This window comes from Sinohyriopsis cumingii, chromosome 3 (assembly GCF_028554795.1).
Source record: "Sinohyriopsis cumingii isolate HCF-2022 chromosome 3, ASM2855479v2, whole genome shotgun sequence".
Taxonomy (NCBI): Eukaryota; Metazoa; Mollusca; class Bivalvia; order Unionida; family Unionidae; genus Sinohyriopsis; species Sinohyriopsis cumingii.
The window spans coordinates 84,658,787-84,682,467 of record NC_142963.1 but is presented as its reverse complement, the minus strand read 5'-3'; the positions used below and the strand labels follow the sequence as shown (position 1 = coordinate 84,682,467).

Genomic DNA, 23,681 nt, shown 5'->3' with positions numbered 1-23,681 from the left:
CATCAATTAAACTGATTTGTATAACTCACTGTACAACTGAGAGGCCGATTATTTCAAAATATTGCCTAACCTAGCAAGCTGGTTCGCGGGATAAGTACAGCCGAATTTGAAAGATTTCTTTTTGGAACCTTGGAGGTCGTAGTTAAGATATCGATATGCAACAAATACATCTACTATCTCATACTAGATGAAATAAATGCATTGCTTTCACCCTCAGAGCAAGCCACGTGGAAGAATCTGATTTGGCTGAAAAAGTTATAGAATAGAAACACATGGTGTGATGAAATTTATTGACATTAGGAATTAAAACATTGACAGCCTCGTGGAATTTCTCAGAAAAGCCACTTTTTTGACAAAAGCAAATGTTGCCTTGCATACAATTACTTTAAGCGATTTAAAAATAAAAGTTAAGCGTGGAAATGGAAAGATGGTAATTCTAAATCAAGAATTTCGTAAATTTTGTCCCATTATAGAGTATTATTATAAACTATGAATGAAATAGAAAAGTAAATTTACCACGATCAAAGAGAAATAAAGAGTTTGATGCAAGATAGCAATGTATGTATGATATACATTGTCTTAGTAAACTGAATAAAATGGCCAAGATTCGCTAAGCCCTAAAGCTTTTTAAAATAGTCAATAAAAGAACAACAAAGAAAGAAATTTGCATAAAGGCAGAATGCTTTGTTATATCACTCTCATTCACAATATAAATGAGAATACTAACAACTTTAACTCCACTGGATCTCTGAAGAAAGGTGAACACTCCTTTGCCAAAGCTATTTTGCAGGTGTTAAAAAGAAACCCCTTCCGGTTGGTTGTCTCTAGGCTGACACGTCCCATTTTAAGTTCAGGGATAAAACTGAAAACAAAAGAACCTTTTATCGCCAGTAATACAACATATGGGAGATCTGAAACGAGAAAGTCATTAAGTTGCTTACAAACATAGTTACAATGAACAAATAGGGAAAAATTGAATATGCATCCAAAATCCCGCCTGACCTGATAGATCTTCATCAAGAAGACTGTATGCCCGAGGTATAAAATAAAATTGTTTATATTTCCAAGCATATAGCAGATAAAATAAATGAGATTTCGTAGCCCTCATTTGTCTTCACATCATGCCGAGATAACACGTTGAGTTTATCGCATGCCAACACGTAATGTGATGAGATTAATTTACTTTCCAAATAAACATATGAAAACATTTCACATAATATATAGATAAAAGATGAACATACTGTTTGCGATAAAACAAACGGTATTCTTAATGTTGTTGTTGTAGGGTTTAACGCCATTTTTCAGCACATGATAGGCTATACATGGAGACCAGTATTAATGGTGGAGGAAGAACCCGGAAAAACCCGGAAAGAACCCCCGACCCACGAGAAGATACCGGCAAGCTTTCTCACATATCCACATTAGCCGAATCCGAGACTCGAAGGTATTATTAATACTGTACTATACTATACTATACTATACTATACTATACTATACTATACTATACTATACTATACTATACTGCACTGCACTGCACTGCACTGCACTGCACAACACATAATTATTAATAATTATTAATATTATTATTGTTATTATTATTATTTATTATTATTATTATTATTATTATTATTATTATTATTATTATTATCATCATCAGCATACACTCTGATCATGACTGCAAGAGACCAGATAAGTATTTCTTACACAAGGAATTGACACCTTCCAGGTTCAAAAAGGCTTATCTTTTACGTACGTTCCTATCCTATAATCTTTGCAGAGGGAGAAGTTTTAACCTGTCAGCTGTAGAGTTTTCTGAAGGAAAATGGTGTGGCACCTTAGCTGTACGCTTGTCTAAAGGAACTAATGTGCCTGTCATCCGTACACTTGTCTAAGGGAACTTATGTGCCTGTCACATGTTCCTTGAGCGACGGGGTGGGCAGGTAGGTCGGTCAGTAATTATATTTTTTTTTTTTTTTTTTTGGGGGGGGGGGACAATACTCCCCCACGTCCAGAGTCCTCCCCCCCCCCAATCCAAGCCTTGGAAAATGTTGATTTTTAATTGCCAAAAAAAAGCCAACCCGAGCCTTGCATGTAAGACTAGTTGGCACAAAAGAAAATTAGCAAAAAGAGATGCCCTCGCCAAGCTGAATGATATTTTATACATTATTTCGTGGGTAATTGTTATAATTGTTAATTTGTTATCAGGTATACCCCCCCCCCCAAGGAACCCATGTGTGCGAAACGAACACCCTGGGGGGGGGGGGCAGGCAAGTTTTACCTGAGTTTAGTTATATTCTTTATAATTACCCGTTCATTGATATTTTAACATCTCAACCTATTGCAGATAATCACTAAGTATAATAATTCTGTCTTTACAAAAGTCGAAAGAATTGTTTGCCGCGTGATTCGAACCCGAACAAAGTTTCCGATTGGCGACCAACGGGTCGCTGAACAAAATTCCAACCGCGATAACCTCTACAGTACGAGCTCGCTGGAGAAATATATCTGATTCTTGATGTATAGAGACGCATGCGTGTTGTTTACAGCAAATCAATTACCCCCTCCACCCAACAGGTGTAACTGATTACAGTCGTACTGACATTTTTATGAACAAAATGTACAAAAATACTAATCCCAAAACATATTCGTAAATATATCCTACAAAGACAGTAAATCACTTATGTTATTATTTAATGTTCTAATAATCTATACAACCGTATTACAATCAGCGGAGAGATAAATGCGTAAACAACATGTGTTATTTTTAGCCGCAAGCGGGTCATTAAACCGGATATACGTCATGGGGGAATCTCGTCCGCGTAATTCGAAACATTTCTTCACAAAGAGTTCCAGTGGGTTGTTAGTAGGTAACAAAACAAAACGGCACATTACTATATGTACTAAAATCTTGTCTATCCTTTGACCGGTGATCTGTAATTAAATCACTGTTACAATAATAATGAGTGATTATGCGCTAACTATGAAATCTCGTACAGCTAAGCTAGTTCGACTACGACTAGAGGCAATTAGGAAATATCTTCCCATCCGTGATCCTGTCAAACAACAACGTCGGGAAGTTCAAGTGGAATTTACAGAGGGTTATTTTAACCAATTGTTGAACTAACCCCCCAAAATTGCTACAGCAACTGAGGCAACACGAAAAACTCTCGAGACATTACTGGCGTATATAGTTCATCGTCTTCAACCAGCTCAATCACCCCAGCAACCTCAACCCGAAGTTCACCAATCACCATCACCGAAAGGTAGAACTAACATAATAGATACTGAGGAGGGTATTGCCGCTATCAGGGATAGAGACCAAATACGTGATATTGACGTGTTTGGATACGGTGCTAGAGATCAATATATAAAACCCGAATATATTCACAGTCTAAAAGCTGCAGATTGGGTTAAAGATGTATATCACGTTTCTACTAATACTTAAAGGAGTAAATCTGAAGATTTTAATAATTTTGAAATTTTTAACCGAGCAGTTACGGAATAGGCTGCAATTGTAAAACAGCAAAGGACAGAAAGCAGGAAGGAATAAAGTGTCAACTTAAACAAGCAGAAAAAGATGAAAATCCGGCGTAAAAACTAAATCTGAAACAAGAAAAATAAAAGACAGAAGCTGAGTTAGAGGAACTTTCCAGTGCTCTGGGACCACATGACGAATCATCAACATTAAGGGGCTACGGGAAATAACCTTACCACTTGCGATCGTAGTCGTAAAAAGCAAACTTCGTCGGCGATTTACGATCAACTTTGTCCCATTAACGTCCATGATGATGTTGATTGACTAGAAATTCTGATTGGTGGAAGACGAGCCGGCAATAATTCCCCCGAAATCATCAGTGAAGCAGCTGATATTTGTAAGGGTTTATTTACCGGTGGGTCATGGACAGCAGCGTTTACCAAGCAATAATCGATGAAATTACTTCATTGTTTGATCAGTTAGATAGTGGATAACAAAATAACATGATTATTCACAATGCTCAACGTGGACCTGAAATGGTCTGGGTGATAAATTCACGATTACCAGTATATAAAATTATCTACGGAGATGGGATTGGTGATGTTCAAGGTTTATTTAAAAGGATCGACCCAAAAGCACTGACGTGATGCCAGCACGTGTCAGTAATATAATAAACCAAGCTGCCGATGATATAACGATACTGGGTATGCAAGATATGCAGTTGATTATTCAAGGTCAGCTGGCCCATCAATGATATTCGCCAAAGATACCACCAATGAACCCGAGAATCGCAACGTAAAAATGAACGATACGGAAACTAAAGTAGCACCGATGAATGAAATTTCAACTTATGATTCTCAGCACGTCAATCAATGTCAAATGGTGATGAATAATTTTCATGTACAATTCGACTATCACACATCTTTGGATTTTGCAAAAATGTTGCTATACATACATTTGTACTGTTCGAAAGGACAACGACAACGATGCAGTCTGGCGTACAGATACGTTTGACGCTGGTAAAGTGAGACTGACAAAACTGTCGTTGTGGATGACAACAATGATACCAGAACTCGTTGAAGAACAACGGCTGCTCTCTTTCATGGTCAGCGACGGAAAATCTATGACCGCAGAGAGTACTCAGTTTACTGTTTCTGGTGTATTTACATGGCAGATAGCATCAGCGCAAGGGGTTTCAGCACCACAACATACAGCTTCAGGATAACGCACGAGCAAATTCTCAGACACGAACCCCAGTGGTGTTTGACACGCTTCGTGTTAGCGAAGTCTCTCTAGGAATAAACGGACATCAAGAACCATTCGAAGAGGTGTTACTGAATTTCGATAACAATAATGTTGTACGTACGTATCATCGTTCGATGACATTCATGGAGCGTGATCAGAATGTTGCTTCTGGTTTGCATATATCTCATCGAGATTTTACGTCATTATATCCGAGTTATTATTTCTCACTGAAACACTTGGATTTGATTAGACATACAGCGTTGACATTTTCGAACTTGTATAATGGGGTTGGCCGGAATGAGGTTGTTGTTTTTCAGGATCAACATGGGCGCCTAAAGACGAACACTATTAAGTGGGCAGATATTATCCAGCGAGTTTTAGGTATGACCAACAATACCATACCGGTATGTACTAATAATGGGAAAATCAGAGACTCAAGCATATCAATAGCGACGATCAGAACGAGGTCAGTAAATGTGTTGTTAAAGCCGGAGATACAATGACTGGTGAACTCAACATGGACTGAAATATAATTGTTGTTTAGAAAGAACCGATAGGAGACGATGACCCTGAAACATAAAGGTACGTTGAAAACATAAACTCCACGGTAAATTCCTGGGTAGCATCAGTGAGTGGCATATTAATCACATTGTGATCCGAATTGTTGCAGAAACACAAGTAGAGTCTCTACTGATTACTTTGTATATACAATGGTCGCCGAAGTTATGCTCGTTGACATCGACGAAAAAATGATAAAGATTGCTGCTATGTGTAATTCATACGGCGCTAATCATCAACGTGGTATATATGGTGGGGTCTGGATCAGTAACAAGGTCACAAAAAACAACTCCCTCAAATATACTGCTGAGATCACCGGGGTGTACAGAGTCTCAGTGTTTAGCTATGCGAAATTCGGGATATTTACGAAATGTCAGTGGCGTCATTCAAGCGATAGATTTTCCGGAACGTGTCAGTCGTATTAAATCAAAATATAGAGGGAATATTCATATTGGATCCAGAAGACAAAAACTTAACATCAACGACGTGGTGTCTGGAATTCGTCGTGCAAACATCTCAGTTAATTACTTAGCGTATACGATCGCGCGACAATCAATCCCACACAATCTTACAGATATCGCCCGTGATAGGTATCGGTGTCACCGTTGTTCTCGGCGTTGCTGGTATCCTTAATATTATTGCGGAAAAACTGTCAACATGCGAGGGCAAGAAACTACATGAACACACAGAAGTAACATGGGCAGTGACGCATGTTTATATAAATATATCATATATACTATCGACGGGGTTAAACGACGGTGTAATATCAGATAGTGAATTTTCTGCAATTAGTGATATTTATTATTGGTATCACAAGATAGCACTGCCGTGAGATAACGCCCGCAGCGATAATTTGCGGGCGACAATGTTGCCAACACCACATTTACAATCCGTACAAATATAATAATGACCGCAGAAATAAATACCCGACTGAAACAGATTATCACTAACATAACGCTGCCAACGACCAAAATGATATCAGTGGTGCCAACGCAGCCGGAATTCGATACTGGTTTTCCAACTCCGATAAAAACACCTAATGGTCGGTCACTTGAGATCGCACTGACACAATTACGAATTTATAATATTTGGCCGAAAAACAAAATCATTTGGTGGCTTAGCTCATAACAATTCACTGGTATTCACGCATGAAATCAAGCTTGATGAAGGTGGCCAGACTGTCCCAGACGAAAGTCGTTTTCATTCCAACAGGATCATACCAAATCGAAGAAATCAATTATGAACGTCAGCGGAGAACCACATCTATAACAGGGAAAAAAAAAAATCAAAGATCGCTATCAAAGTACATGAGCCAACGCTGAGCGCTGCCATTGAACTATCAATGATCAATTACGCCGTTGACGTACATTGTTGTTGGTTTACTACAATCACAACGATATTATTATTCATCAGAAAAAACGAATATTTATGAAAACTCCAGGTATAGAATACACCCAATATGCCGAAGTTCGTTGAACTTTTTCTACTGGAAATGCTGCGGTTAGCCTCGACTGGTAGTAGAGATTACTAGGACCAGCTTTCACGTCGTGAAGAGGAAAGATTATTAACAGAAATTTCATTAAGACCATTGTTTGAACTAGGGGTTATTGATAAAATAGTTATCGTTGAAATAGCGAAGGAACATAAAAGGACACAAAAAGATCTCAGAAGGTTTCTTGAGTCGTATATACTTGAATATCTGAATAATGATCTTAAACAAGAAATCACTATGACAGTACATCATCTCAACCAGGTGAGGTTCAGTGCTGATTTCTGTCCAACGAAACTGATAGAATCAGTAATTCACCATGGGGAGGGGGTGAAAATAGGAGACGTATCATACAAAAACATTTCCTTGACGTTTTAAGATCACCGAAAACCAACAGCCTACGTTTAAACTACACGGGTCGAACATTGATAAAAGGTAGCAGTATCTCAATGATATAATTGACGAATATATGCCAAACATCTCTACTGTATGGGGGAAAATAAGAGGTCCGTTAGATATTCTACAACAAAACAATGGTCCAGTGGGTGGTGGTCGACATGTATCGCCGTATGTAGTAATATTACGTTGACGATTTCTTTTAACCGTGTCTTTGAATCAGTGGATGGTAGTTATACTGCTGATGGATTGCAGGGATGATGCAGGCATCCCAGTGATATGTTGTTTAAATCTTTTCTCCATAGGATCCCCCCCCCCCCGGTCATTTGATCGTATCGGTGCGGTTAATCATGTTTACTTCTCATAATCTATCGTTGCCACGAATACGTTTTCGTCTGACCAACTAGGGTGCGCATCTGATTGATATCCGTGGGAAAAAATTAACTGTTAGTTTGTATGTGCGTGATAGGCAGTGAAAAAATAGCGCATTCCGCCGCCAATACAAAAAATAAATAACCTATTGTTTTGTCATGCGAAACATTATGTTAGCTTTTTATACCCCTTCGTGTTGCTTTTAATACTGGCGAGGTCACAAGTCAATATCGGACGATCTGAATTCTGATTCAAATCAATCCGACACAAGTTTCCTTAGCTGTCTCACAAGTATACCTACAACCGCTCGAGTTTCATATTGGCGAGAGAGCTTGGATCTGATTTCTTAATTGCGCTAGCCAGTGGAACAAATTTAGCAATTTCGCTACCATTGTTGACACCAAAGACAATTCCATTTCGCGTTGGAGTAATTTGATAGATCTATATTCTTGTGCAAGTGTATATCGACCCTCTTCCCGTCGCTGCTGTATCATTTCAAAATAGTTGTTGATTTTTTTAAACATTGAGTTGAACCACGAGACAGTTTTTTTTAATATAATTTCTCAATTTCAGAGATAATTGTTTTAATATTTTCTTGGTTATTTATATAGTAAATATATTTCTTTAATAATAGGAAACCCACCGCTTATTTGACGTGCAGGCTGCTCAACCAAAGATTTTATCGAGACCAATGCTATATCGTGTTGCTGCATGTGTTAATTAATTGTAATGAATCCATGTGGAGTTATCTGAATATGTGCATAGACTTTTTTATGTCCCTGTCTCCGTGAATATTTCGCAATGTATGTGTATCAACGCCGTTAAAGATAACGAAAAATTACAGTTATCTTTGACCACCTTGGTGATCTAAACATATCGTTGCGTAACGTAAATGACTTCTGTGTTTTTATGCCTGTCTCGTGAAAATATAATGGCTGGATTTGTTTGTTTGTCAAGCATGACATCATAGTAAACCACAAGATTATTTATACTACCATCAAGATCTTCGACCGACGGTACATCATTTATGTCGGTGATATATTCAACAGTACCTGTATCGGGAAACAGGGACTCATTAACATCTTCATTGAATTCCTTTAGGACATCATACCATGGCTGGCCGTCTGCGGATGGTGCTACTAAATAGAGTTTAAGCCATCTTATTATCAGGTTGAGCATCAACCGAGTTTTACCAGACCCAGACGGGCTAATGATAATAGCTCGAATACTATCTGGTAACGCTGGATGGTGCTTGTCGGGTGCTTGCGTTTGTGTTTATGAAAGGTCAGTCACGTTCATATTGTAAAATTATTTATTATTTATAATCATGAGTCTATATTGTGTTCGATGCAAAGCGGTCCCGGATACAACTGGGCTAAGAGCAACAACAGTTGAGGAATAACCGGCGAGCACTAACAGGCAAGTGTATAAAATGCGGCACAAAAAGTATAAGCTTGTACGGTCTCGCGAAACGTCTATTGGCGGTGATATTGCTGCGGCACTCGGAAAATTACCAGGAACTCATTGGGCTAAGTGCACGGGTAAAAAAACTACTTCCGGAATATGATTATTGTGGTCCTGATATCCGACTTGATATCAGACTTGACGAAAACAAATCAGCCAAAAGCAGGAGAATTTCCAGTAAATGCGATTGACCAGGCTTTGCATGCTCATGACGTCGCATATAAAAACAAAGATCTTGAATAACGAGATATCGCTGATGTCAAGTTGATTCATATGTTGAAGTCGATAAAAAATAAAACATGCGAGAATCGCTCGTCAACTGGTTGATAATATCGGCTATGATGAGTGGTAAACAAGCGGGGGAATTACTAAGTGTGTGCAATTAATAATTATAATAATGGAGTCAATTCATTATAGTCCAAGAAGATATTCGAAAGACACAGCAGCGATTAGCAAATTCGCCGATGCTGAAGGTGTCGCATGCGGTGTATACGCAGATTGGTTGGCCCGACAGGCAATATGGCACATTTATTTACCGCCACCTGAAACGATTCAAAATGGACGGTTTCATGTGAGCAATCCGAACGAAGGTCATCAAGCAGATATGTTGTTTTTACCACATGACACAATCACTGTCATATCATGTAAACACGAACTACAGAGCCATGTACGCACATATAAATACGTGTTGACCGTCGTCGACCCTGAAAGTAGATACAAGGAAGCGGAACCGCTATCGACTAAAACAGCAACTGAAGTCGCAACCGCGTTTGAATGAATTTATTCGCGTTTACCGTTATTCTGGCCACGATTGCTACAGGTTGATCCTGGCAAAAAAATTCTTGATGGGGTAATATCGCTGATAAAATAACAAAGAGTTAAAAATCAGGCGAGGGCACGCCGCCATACCTCATGATCAAGCAATCGTTGAACCATTAAATCGAACGCTTGCTGAGCGATTGTTTGGATATCAGGACGCCCAGGAATTACTAACCAAGAACAAATCTCGCGAATAGTTGCGAGATTACCGCACGTGATAGCTGAGTTAAACAATGACGTTTACGCTTAAAATTGCTATGAAACCCGTCGATGCAATCACGGAGAAACAAACTGAGGCTAAGCAAACGCTATCCTCTCGTGAGGCTGGTGCTAGGCAGCAACGTGACAGTCAGGTATTTATATGGACCTGGTGAACTTGAAGGTGTTAAACAGTAACCAAACCAATATCGAGCGTAACCAGACATACAATTTGTAGCGTGGTAAGATCTACGGGTAACCTCAATCTACCGACTAGATTCGACGCTCTTCAGCATGGATTTGTCCGTCAACAACTGCAGGATATGATTGTTCATAATATGGTTTGTCAATACCTGTAAGCATTCCCGATGCAGAATCTTTATCTTGAAGGCCATATGCTGACCACGTGCTCGTGATTGTTGAACAGGGTCGAGTTGGGCAATTTTCACCATCGGGTTAGGCAATAAATTTAATTCTAATAAATATCTTTTATCATCAGCTAAATTACCAATAATCATCCCCCGCGTTCGTCATTCATTGTATCACCAATGAAAATACTGTCGTGATCTATCCGCAGCGTTGACCAAATATGAGCTGCACCGTCCCGCTTGAACTCCTCCTTGGCCATTCTGATATGTTGGTGTAATTGTAAATCAAACGGTGGGCGTTTTTTTAATATATCTTCTACTCTATTAAAATCAACCCTGGGCCGTGGCTGGTTTAATCATAGATAACATTACAACCTCTTATCTTGTAGTTTCTAACGATTTAATCTGATTTCGCAAATTTCCTAGGTCAGTTAACAAGGTTTTGTCTAACACCGTGAGATTATAATACTGTTCATGCAATTGTGTCCCAACAATCTATCAACCCGTTTTTAATTAAGGCAAGTTTTTCTTTCACTGATCATTATCCCGGAATGTAATATAATGTTAAGAGCAAAAAGTACATGTAAGTGGCTTATGATTGGATTGACAACCCCATATGGAAAACATGTTTTAATAAGTATTGTGGATCTCATTGAGCAAGTGGCCGGCGAGGAAGGTTAGGGTCAGAACCATGCGTTAAATGCGGAAAGGGGCAGGGTGTGATGGGAATGTCCGAACTTTGTGTTTAATAAGGGGGGGGGGAGTAAATATATAACGCTAAGAAGATACTATGAACGATGAAGTGACTTCGTGGGTGCTACAATAAAAGACGCTAAAGATTGTCTAAGTAGAAAATCATAGATTTTCCATGACTAGAAACCAATCTTATTAATTGGAGAAAAAGTCAGCTCGATAGAAGCGGTGTAATGAAAAAAAAATTCAGTATATATAGCAATGTACTGTTGTTTTTTTTACCTACTAACAACCCACCGTAACGTTTTGCGAAGAAATGCTTCGAATTCCGCCAACAACATGAAATTCCCCAGTGGCGTAATCCGGTTCAATGATTCAGTCGCGGATAAAAATAACACATGTTTGCGCATTTATCTTTCAACTGATTGTAATAGGGGTTGCATAGATTATTAGAACGTCAAGTAATAACGTCAGTAATTTGCTATCTATGTAGGATATATTGTACGTTTATGCTTTGGGATAAGTATTTTTTGCCCTACGTTCATAAAAAAAAATATATCAGTACGCTTGTAATCTCACCTATTGGGTGGAGTAGGTAATTGATTTGCTGTAAATAACATGCATGCATCTTTAAACATCAAGAATCGTATATATTTCTCCAGCCAGCTCGTACTGTAGAGGTTAGCGCGGTTGGAATTTTGTTCAGCGGAAACTTTGATTGGTTTCGAATAACGCGGTGGACAATTTGTAGGCGTTTGTAAAAAAAAAAAAATTATTATAATTAGGCGGGGGACAGTTGCGATCGGCTGAGAAGATGTTGAAATATCAATGAACGGGTAACTGTAAAGAACATAACCCAGGTAAAACTTGCCTGCCCCCCCCCCCAATCCACTGGGGTGTTCATTTTGCATCCATGAGTTCACTTGGGATGGTGCCTAATTACAAATTAACAATTATAATAACAAATATAACAATTGCCATCGAAATAGCATATAAAACATCATTTAGCTAGGCCTGGTCACCGCTTTTTGCTATTTTCTTTTTTGTGCTAAACAGGCTTAAATCAACATTTTCCAAGGACAGGATTGTAGGAGGGGGCTTTGGCCGTTGGGGATGGGGTGTTGCCGACCCCCACCCCCATGTTTGTTGACACCTCCACCCCGCTGTTTCTTGTCTAAAGAAACTAATACGCATGTCAGCTGCACATTTGTCAAAAGGAAACGGCGTTTGGCTGTGAGCTGTACATTTGTTTCAAGGGTAATGTTTGAGCCTTTTCAGATTTACACTTGTATAAATGGAACTCGTGTGACAGCTATACACATGCCTAACTGAAAATATAGGGGCATGTCGGCTGTATACCTTATTTCAGTTAGGAAATGGTGGATCCTGTCCTCTGCACACATGTCTAGAAAATAATGAATTCTGATTTGCTGTTACATCTACATTATGTATTCTTTAAATCAGTAACGAGCTAGAATCGTGCCTAGATGCCCTTACAAATATTATACAATGAGTGACAAAGTTCAAAGTCAAACAGCGGCCACACAATTTTGCCGGAAGATGCTGTTGTAGGTTTTCTTAATGTAAAAACTCATGCTAGGTAAGTTTCAATTTATGGAGTACATCACAATATTATAAGCAGAAACGAAATTCGCGACGGACTTGAAGTGATGTTTGGTGACAGAAAAGACGGACATGGTTGAAACCGTGTGTCCAAAGAGATGGAGGTGCTATTAAACATTTGACAATTCACTGCATTTTGACATGTATTCAGTCTTTCAAAAACAGCCGAATAAAGATAGCACATCTTTTTTAAGAGAACTTTCATACTATGAACATAATTTAGAAAATATGTCACAGCTACACAAATATTTGACAAACAATTACTTATGTGGAGAGAATATCCAAGGGCATGGGCTTTACGAGAGCTCGGGGCAGAACACTCCTTTGTATCAGTAATTATACCGCATGTCACTAATGTTAAACTTCAATTTATTCGATTCAAGATGAACTTAAGGCATATCATAGTTTGCGTTATGTGCTTTGTTAAAATGCATTACTTCAGTTGCGTGATATACGTTATTTCAATCTCAACTTCAATCACATGATATGCGTTACTTCAATCGCATGATATACGTTACTTCAATCGCATGATATACGTTACTTCAATCGCATGATATACGTTACTTCAGTCGCATGATATACGTTACTTCAATCGCGTGATATGCGTTATTTCAAAACCATTATTTGAACCGGTCCATATTACAGTATGTATTCCGAGAAAGAATAATTATGATGTTTCTTTAAGTTCATGCCATATCAATGCGGTACATTAGTGGAATGATTTATATTAGATATATGTAGGTCATTCACAGAGGACTCAGTAATAATTAATTAATTAATTAATTAATTAATTAATTAATTAATTAATTAATAATAATAATAATAATAATAATAATGATGATGATGATGACCCACGGGAAGCTACTGGCAGCTTTCTCACATATCCACATTAGCCAAGCCCGAACATCGAACCCATGAGGACAGAGGTGAAATAGCAGTATTTATTATTTATTATTTATTATTATTATTATTATTACAAAATCTGCCCATCTTACCATGAATGACCGACATAATAACCCCGAGTTTTGGGGAGCAATTGCGGACGCCCATGGATAGTTTGACTGAGACATAATGTATACTGACCTAAGTTCAGATCTACCATTACCCACTTCTTTGAAGGCAGATCCATAACATTTTTGCCGTCATTTCGGCTTTTGCAACCATTACACAAGAAAAAAGTTACCTCCGTACCACTTGCAAAAGATTTAGAAAAAATAATCGCTTCGACCTTCGATTGGAACGACACACACGTTATTTGTTTGCGTCAGTACGGACTGTTTCGATACGTGAATTTGGCGATTGGTGAGAAACGATCGCGTCACAGGGGGCCCTGACTGGCCGAGTGGTTTAATGCACCCAGCGTTACGGATCATTTGCATCTCACATCTGTCTGCGTTGGTTCGAGTCTCAGGTTCGGCCAATGTGGATGTATGAGAAAGCTTGCCAGTAGCTTCTCTCTGTTCGGCGGTTCTTTCCGGGATTTTCCCGGGTTCATCCTGCACCATTTATACTGGCCGCCATGTATAGCCTATCATGTGATGAAAAATGGCGTTAACAACACGACAACAACAACGTTCGCGTCACTGGTCCCTGTCTGATGGAACATCGATCGGTCATTTCTGTCAGGTCCTGAAAACACATCGGAAGTAGTTGTCGGAATACACATCAATTTGCTGTTTTTAGTGATTCGCCTCTGGCAGATTGCAAACACGTATGTTACAACCGCAGTGGTCGAGAACATTCTGATTGCAACTGTGTTTCCTTCCTCCGTTATACTTTTCCATGTGAACGAAAGTAATTTAGGTCTGACTGGACAGTTTATCTCGTGAATTTTCATCCGATAATGACCTATTGCAGAAAAATGAGAAAACGTTTACACTGAAGATACAAATAAAAACAAACTAATGAATTTTGTAGAAAGCATGCATGTAAGATTTTGACTGCGGCAATCAGGTTAATTCATAATACAACTGGTCGCTTTTATATTGAACTAACATTGCCACCAACCTCTCTTTTTTACAATCATTTATGACAGCAAAGAGCTATTTTGAATATTTTTCTATGACAAGGCAGCTAAAAGAATCAGTATATGCCTTTGCATGAATTAAGTTCCCTAGTACTATAAAAATTAGCATACTTTTCATCCCCCTCAACCGTCTCGATTTTTAGTTAATTACTTCTGTAGCAGACATGCGTAAATACGTAAGCCAAGTCGGCTGTTCATTTGTAGCTCAAGTTACGCGTTTGATCTCCAGTGCTAGTCTAACTGTGACAGGTAGTCACCAAACAAGCCAACTCATTTTCAAGCCTAACTCAAAGTAAATCTAAACCATATTGCAGATTTAGCTTCTGTGTGAACTTATAAATACTATGCTTGTGATTATTAGGTTCATGCCTTTTACCTTAAAAATTAGGGAGGTGTCAAATACGAAACTTCTCAGTGGTAGCAGCAAGGGCTGAACAGACCACGTCGGTGAGTTGGGGTTAGCACTACCATGAAATGTGGGCCCGAAGCCAGCTTTGGGGAAATTTTCTTCCAACGCCATAAACAGTTTTAGCGCGCGAGTGTTTTTTCCAGATCCACCAGGACCGTAAAGATAGACCGTTTTATGCCTTGCGATTGGATCATTTACAGTTGGTGCCAATGATGGCCTTGACCATTGTGAGTTTTTGTAATACCAAGGATGAGGTTTACAATCTGCAGGCTCAGAATAATCAAGTATTCGCTCATTTTTTACTCGTTACGAACCACATGGTGCATCGGCGTCACTTATCGGAAGTCCTTTATATGTCCATGGGATTTATCACATGATCTGATTTGTTAAAATAAGACCAAACCAAACAGCGACGACTGGGTGAACAATCCCAGCAAATCCTGTAAGATCGATGATATTCCCTTGAGAATCTGCAGGTATTTGGCCAAAATACCACCCACACTCACCAGAGCCAAGAAAACGTCCGGGATAATATGCAACCATGTCAATTAATGATAACATTCCTGTAATTATATTTAGCATTCCACAACCTGCCATGTTCGTACTCGACACACGATCGATGGATATCCTCGAGAAATTCCATACGTGTTGGCTCCCATGAAATCTTCTGCTGGGCAAAATGAGCAGTGACGGACGGCACAGTGAAGCAGTTACTGAGCAGTTGCGCGACAACTTCCATGTCATCGGTGTATTTTAACGCAACCGTAGTCATCTGCGAGTGAAGATCTTCGATCTGTACAGATCCCCGGACTACAGCACAAACTGATCAAATCCTCTGTCTTCATCCCCTCGAAACAGCCATATTGACACAGTGTCGCGTTTACTGATATCCCAAATGTACTAAAATATATCACCGCGGTAAAAGTTAACCTTTCTTTCTCGTGGAAAGTTTTGTTTCGTATTCGCGAGACAACTCTGATCCGATTTTCTCGGTCGCCGTTGCAAGTGGAACAAATTGATGAATTTGTGTATCGTCGGTAATTATCACTAACGACTCTGTCATTGCTTGCTGGAGCGATTTGATAAACATGTATTCGGCTTTCAACGTGTATCTTCCTTCGGATTTTCGTTGCTGTAACATTTCAGAATCATACAGTATTGTTTCAGGATTAAGTTGATCAGAAAGATGGATCCCAATGTTAAGATGGAATCGAGATTGCTGAAAATCTAGTTATGTAATATTTTAATTTCAGAAATAATCACATCGATGTTTTCATGATTAATTATATAACACTTCTTTAAATTGTGGAGGAACCCCCAGAGTTAACTCTCCAGTGTTAACACCGGGAGCCTAAGATCGCACCGATCCTAGGATTTGAGGTCGTAAGGCCTAACATACAGACTTAATATTAAAGTAGTTGTCAATGGTGATCAGTAAATCTGAAATGTAACCGTGAGAAAAGCGGATTATGACATCGTTAATAAACAGGATTAACTGGCACCGATACAATCAAATGACCAGAGGGGATCTCAGGGGTGATCGAATAGAGAATATACCCCTGCTGGGCAAGCCCAGCCGGTGCTTGTTTAGAGTTTTTAAATTCTACCTGATAGCTGCCATATCCGTCATCACATGCGAGATTCACGGCTATCGTTGATGTGATATTAACTACACTATGTGATACATGACGAACACTGCCACCATCGCTAGCGATGGAACCATTGTCGTCTTTTATAATCGTTGCTGACATGGATTCATTTTTTCATTTTTCATTTTTCCCATGCATATGTGATCTTGGGGTAGAATTCATCGACGATTGAATAAATCAGCATAGTTTAAAGTAGGTAAGTCCGCGTTTGTGATCCTGAAATAAGCGAGAAAATTTTCTTTTAATGATACTTTGTCTGAAAGTCTGAGACTCACTTGTACCATTATGCTACTGTGGAGACCCAGGATATCATAACGCTCAAACAGCCATAGTAGTTCATTATATGTGCGATTAAACTCTAGTGTTATATCCCCAGCAAATGTATCATAGATTCCCCTCTTCACCGTAAGTATCTACGTTCCTCGTCGGTGTAAATAATATGATGAAATATCCAGATGAGATTGATCGTTAATGGTTTGATATGCTGAGCATCCTCTCCCTCACCTCTGTTTATTCAAGTGTCACTATTTCTGTATTCTGGAACATTTATGAACGACTGCTTATTCGACTGATAGTCGGTTTTTCTGTGATTCTGTGGTGCTGGTGGTGTTAGTGTTGGTATTAACGGTTATCTTAATACAGTTCTGATAGATGATCTTATTTTTCTATAGGGCAGATTTTTTTTTAATGGGGTGGGCTTCCCGATGATAGACTTAATTCTGCGTTGAAATTCATCGTTGATTTATTTGATTCCTGTTGGAATACCGACCACATTCTAGTCAGGAGTGCTAGCGGATTCACCGTCAGGTTTATTTTTTTATACGCAAATACCAATTAATTATTGCTTACAAATCAACATAAACAACACTACGTGGATCAAGAATATATGCAACCCATCGAGTACCAGGACCGAAATTTCCTTAAAGATTTGCGATGCCCATTTCGATACTATTTGGTTTGTCAGGTAACTGATCACGCATGAAAACTCCTTTTGATGTGTTGGATATTTAATCGACGAGCAACTTTAAATAAATTAAAATTTGACATGGGAGGCGTGCTAGAGTTCCGTGAAAGTTTTAACGATGAGTCCGTGTTAATCTTAGACCTGTGCCTGATTTACCGTACCACTGAGGGGTTCGTGGCAGTATTAGATCTGATCCTTTCACGGATCGCAGATTTCGTCTTTTTTTGGGAGGTCAGACCGCGTTGGGACACTCCTTGTCTTGTAGCTTTATTTAATGCCATCCAGGCAGCAGTTCCAACAGCACCAAGTGCGGATGCGTTTTCAACAGCTGCAGCTGAAGAGGCAATCAACGTTTGTATAACTGCAAGAAGTGGAAATATACCACCAGTCGTTCCTATAACATTCTTGGCAGCCTCAGAAATGTGACACCGGTCTTTGACTTCTTGGCTTCATTAAAGCGGGTCATCTGACGCTCTGTCAGCGATAATTTATTTGGGCCTTTGGGGTTGCTAGCGACCTGTTTTGGTTTCAGTAATATTTTTATTCCAGATTTTGTTTTCGATACTGATTGTAGCTTTTTAATCTGACCAGGTGTCAGGGTAACATTGACGTGCTGATATGACATAATAATATTGTGAATGATTTAATTAATGATTATATTCAATTGCAGACCAGTCGTGATCAACATTCATCAACCGTGACAATGTTGATTTACTGCCTGAGTCCATAAAAGAGAACAGCTGTTGTTCTTCTGTCAGCGATTATGTCATTGTTGGCATCCGCAACGAACGTTTTGTTAGCATTACTATACCTGCAACTGCAGCATATCTTGCTAGATTGCACTATTGTCCGTGGCTTTTCGAACAATTACAACTGTATGTTTAGCACTGAAGATAACTTTTCTCACTTTACGACAGAATCCAAATATATGTGATAGTGGAATTGCACATGAAAATTCTTAATCACCGCTTAGCATCGACCGACGTGCTGAGAATCCATAGTTAATATTTTCATTTATCGCTGAAACTTCAGTTCCAGCGGCGTGCATTGTTATGTTACGATTCTCGGGATGATCAGTGGTGTCCTTTGAAAACATCGTGTACGGACCAGCGGACCGTTAATAATCATCGCTGTATCGGGCTAGCCCGATAATTGTCGTGGTAAGTCGATATTTTGAAGACATGATTCAATCTTCTTTCCGTCAATCATGAATGTGGCACTTTTAAACAACTTCAAAACACCATTATTAACAAAACCAACCCGATATGCTGTATTATATGCCTTAGAAGGCGACATTCAATGTCAATGAATGCCTCATTGGGCAAGAAATATCTGCCTGTATCCTGAACTTGAAGTTCGATTCTTTCACGTGCATCAGGTAGACGTGCATCATAAGAATAATACTGATAATCACGCACCGATTCATCTTCGAGGACTGGCGCACCAATGTCAAATGCGGTATCAGATACACGTTTGAACATATTATATCTATTGGTTTTTAAAATTAAAAAAACGACGTTGACGTTTATCTAGTGAATCAATACCACTTTCTGCTATCAAACTTGCTGTTATATTTTTTTTCTCTCTCGGTATCTTGTTGTCTTGTCAGCCTGTTAGGGGTTTGCAACCCAGCTAAAAAAAAATCAGCTGTTCATTTGCAGCTTGATTTATTATTTTACGGACACATACTGGCATCACTTAGTTGCTTGGAAGTGTAACATCCTGCAGTTTTACTGGGGGAATGCTAGTATTCTTTGGTCGGACCGCTGGTGGTTTGTGTAATAATGGTGCAAGTCTTTGTTTGATTGCTGAGAATGCTTTACCAGCAACGTTATTAACGGTGCCAAGAACCTTGTCACGATGGCTTTCTTTCATAGTCGCTTTGGGGCAATCTTTCTGAATAGACCTTGAACAACATCACCAGGTCCATCTCGGTAAAGTGATTTATATGTTGGCAAGCGTGAATGTATCACTGTGATCATCCCAGGTCCACGTTGAGCATTGTGTATAATCATATTATTTTCTTGTCACTGATCCAATTGCAATCCTAGTAAATGAAGTGACCCTCTCAGTCGCTGTAGTAATCATCTATAATTTCATCGACAAGTGCCAAATAAACATTAATGTCCATGATGCCACCTGTGAATAATCTGACAAATAGCAGCTGCTTCATTGATACTTGTTGGAATTATTACCAGCTCTTGTCCACCAATCAGAATTTCAAGTCTATCAACATCAGCAAGGGCGTTATCGGGACAAAGTTTTTCAAGGCCACTTCCTCGAGTGACCCGATCGCTAGCGACCAGACCAACGCTAGAGTTGGACAAACCACTTCCAGTTGTTTCGACTCTTTTTTTTCTTACTTGTTCTCAAGGTTGCTATCCTCTCTGCTCTTGCTTTTTTCAAATTGCTGCATTATTTCTACTTCTTTTCGTTTCTTTTCTCGTTTTGTTTGTTCAACATACTCACCTACTGTCTCACTAAAACAGTTAACATTTTCATCGTCGCCTCTGACCTGCTTAACACCGAAAATAATGCGATATATGTATTTAGGTCAATCAACGCGTTTTAGATCTTTAAAATACTCAGATTTGACATACCTTTCTCTTTCATCCCACCCAAATGCAGCGATTTTAAGTAACTGTTTTCCATCCGTGATAGCTGAGAGACCTTCCGGGGTAAATGTATCTACTATCTCAGCTTTAAATTTTACTAGCTGTTCTTCTATATCCAGTACTGGAATACGCTCTTCAACCCTGCCGATCTTAGCGCGAGCTTCATCGATGCCTTCTTGTAATTGTGGTTGAACATCAACTGTCTCTAATGCGGTTTTGCTCTAATGTGGGAAGACGACCACTGGTAGCCTCTGTGGCTGGCTTAAACAACTCTGCCGCATCGTCTGCAAATTCTACTGGAGCTTCCTGACGCGTTTGTAATTGTTGCTTGACAGAAAGATATTTCTTAATTGCCTCGATTCGTCGTTGAGGAGTTTAGCTGTACGATATTCCATTGTTAGCACAGAATCATTCATAGTTATTGCTGTATCAGCGATTTAATTATTTAATTATGTCACCTAACAGGCTTTCTTTTTTACCTGGTACTTTGATGACTCCAGCGACGACTCGCAAATATTTTGGACAACGACGATGATGCACAGTGATCAACGAACATTTTTTCTTCAAGAAAACTCCCTCTGAGCCCCAATGAGGACTAGACCACGTTTTGTAGAAAGCGTTGTTGTAAAAATGGAGGTCTTTTCCTATTGGATTGTCCCTCTCCCGCTCTTCTGTGGTGACAAATTACACTCGTGGATTCTTCTTTGACTTGACGACAAAGGCCGAATATGCTGCAATTGAGGTCCCAGTCAATCGGAACATGTCGACTCTGGAGTTTTCATCGGAAACAACGACGGATTAACGCACATTGCGAAGTTCATCAGTGTCATTACCTACTTTTATACTATATTGTCCCAGAGGTCTTTAGCATTACTTAAACACGTATAACAAGTAACATTTAAAAAAAAGAACAATAAAAGAAAGATAACGGGAGGTAATTACACTATCAGAAATGATACAATATGTTCACCTTTTATTTTAATGGGTTGTTAGCTTTTTTTTTTCCTTCTATATTGTGTAGAGCCTACTGATTTAGGATGGTAATTTAAAATAAGTGAAACATGGGAAACGTGACCAGCTTGATATTATAATATGAATTCTCTATATCCTAGCGATGCACTCAGCTGCAGGTCTGATCTCATCATATTCGTATATTTTGCACTGAATAGCAGTTTACCTTGTTTTAAATGTCCTTCAAATGTGACATAAACATTTTAAAATGCATACTCGAGGATTTGCATCATTGTTCCCATGGAAAAGTCTTTTGAAAAATGATGACATCCTGAACGCACGTACAAAACTTAATTTAAAAAAGTACACAGATTCTCCAAGAACCTTCTTTTTTGAGATCCCTGCTTGTACTCAGTACCTCTAGATATCTATCAGGCACCGAACTGGTTAAGCTTAAATATGACAAGTTCAAAAAAGTTAATTCTTCTCACACTATATCATTTGATTGGATACATTCTTTCCCTGGATACATTCTTTCCCTGGATACGTTCTTTACCTCAGTGACTGTTGATTCTTCATATTCCACGTTTTGATGCCTTTCGTTATCAGGCGATTTTCGAAGTGAATTCTTCTGAGATATCTCTTTGATCACTTTCTGACGCAAGAATCATCTGGTGTCATTATAAAAGCAAGTTCAGATTTTTATATGCAGATGACATTTTATACTCCAGTGAAAGAACGTTTGCAAATATATATCGTGCAATATCTCTGACCCATCTCTGGGAATAATCAATGCTAGCAGTATCTGTGCACGAGAGAATATTATTTTATGCAAATGCCGTTTTCGTTATCTGAAATGCTTATCACATTTGAGTCGACCAACTTTTCATCATTTTGATACAAAACTAATTGGTTTGCCCAGTAACCGGCCGGGGGAGGGGACTTTTGCATTTTTATTCTCAGGTTTAATATATCATTCTCTTCCCATTTGTGAAGTAGTTTTTACACCAAATTTATGACATTATGATTTAGATCATATGTATAAATAGTCTTATTCTGGTACAGTTACGAAAGTCAAAAGGCACAAAAGTAAGAGTGTTTTTGAATTAGAATTGTTTCAGTTCATCCCAAGATTATTTTAATTGAAGAAACGTTTGATGGGACTGAGCAGCAAGAAGAATCAATTTTCGCCCCCTCCAGACCCCAAGTATTTGTGTAGATTTTACTTGAAGCAGGAGCTGATAAAAAATATTAAATGTAAACAAATGTTTCACTTGTTATCATCTTGCTATGCTTTTTTAAAGTTTTGTTTATTCCTTTCTGCCAGCATGAGTTTAGGAATTTTTGTAATGTAACGGTATATATAAGTGTTATTTTTATTATGTATGAAAACATTAATTAGTGTAACGGTACATATAAGTGTTATTTTTATTATGTAATGTAAGGCTACATATAAATGTTATTTTTATTATGTATGAAAACATTAAATAATAATGAGATGATGTGTGATTGCTTAGGCTGCAAAAGTCCAATAATTTGGGTTTTAAAGAGTGTGTTTTTAATAATCTTTTCTTTTTGTGATTTGATAAAAAAACTAAATCATTGTCAAGCGTGAATTCATGTCAGGAACAGAAATTAAAAAGAGAAAAGCCTTTAGCTTCAAGTCATAGTGAACATGAGTAAACTGCATAACAACTTCTGTATTTCAAAATTTGCTGAAAAGTTCTTTGGATAACAGCGTTGCTTAATGCCTTATATTTTAAAGTGGACCGTTCCAGTTGCCTAAGTGGTTAGAGCGTCCGCCTCGGATGCGGGAGGTCGCTCTGCTCAGCATCAAGAGGTTAGTGTTAGGACGGGTCGGCCTGGTGTCACGATAATGTGGCTGGGTGGGACATCATTCTACAAATTACACACACACACACACACACACACACACACTTTAAAGTGTTTTTACGCAGTTTTGTTCTAAATATTGCTCAGAATGCTTGTATTTAACTACTGTCGATGAGCTATTAACAAATACCTTTGCATCAAAGATTTCCACTGTGACCACCCGTTGGGCCGAAGTTTCTGTGTGGACTTATGAAACATGATGCGATTTAATTCCTTGTCATCCAGCTATGCATTTCAGTGCCTGCACGCCAAGAAATATGAGATCATCTCTCGCCAAATCGATGCTGAACGTCCGATAGACTTTAGGATTCAATAAAGTAACATGAAACGATTACTTCGATCTTTGTTGACTGGATTCTAGCTGAAAAAAGGTACCGATTGCTATGGTGCAACTGGCGGACGTGATGGAAACTTCATTTTCGTCTTTATCATCCTGGCAGAACACAGTCGCTCCCGTAGTTCCCATTTTTGACG

The 23,681-nt window shown here is 38.8% G+C and overlaps 1 long non-coding RNA gene across 1 annotated transcript in view; it reads right to left on the bottom strand.

Moving 5' to 3' along the window:
* Nucleotides 1-273: 273 nt before the first annotated feature.
* LOC149803226 (uncharacterized) overlaps nucleotides 274-23,681 on the bottom strand; it is a 190,358-nt gene continuing 166,950 nt past the window's right edge. Inside the window, exon 3 of the long non-coding RNA XR_016420161.1 lies at nucleotides 274-862. This is a non-coding gene — a long non-coding RNA (uncharacterized LOC149803226). The remainder of the gene's footprint in view (nucleotides 863-23,681) is intronic.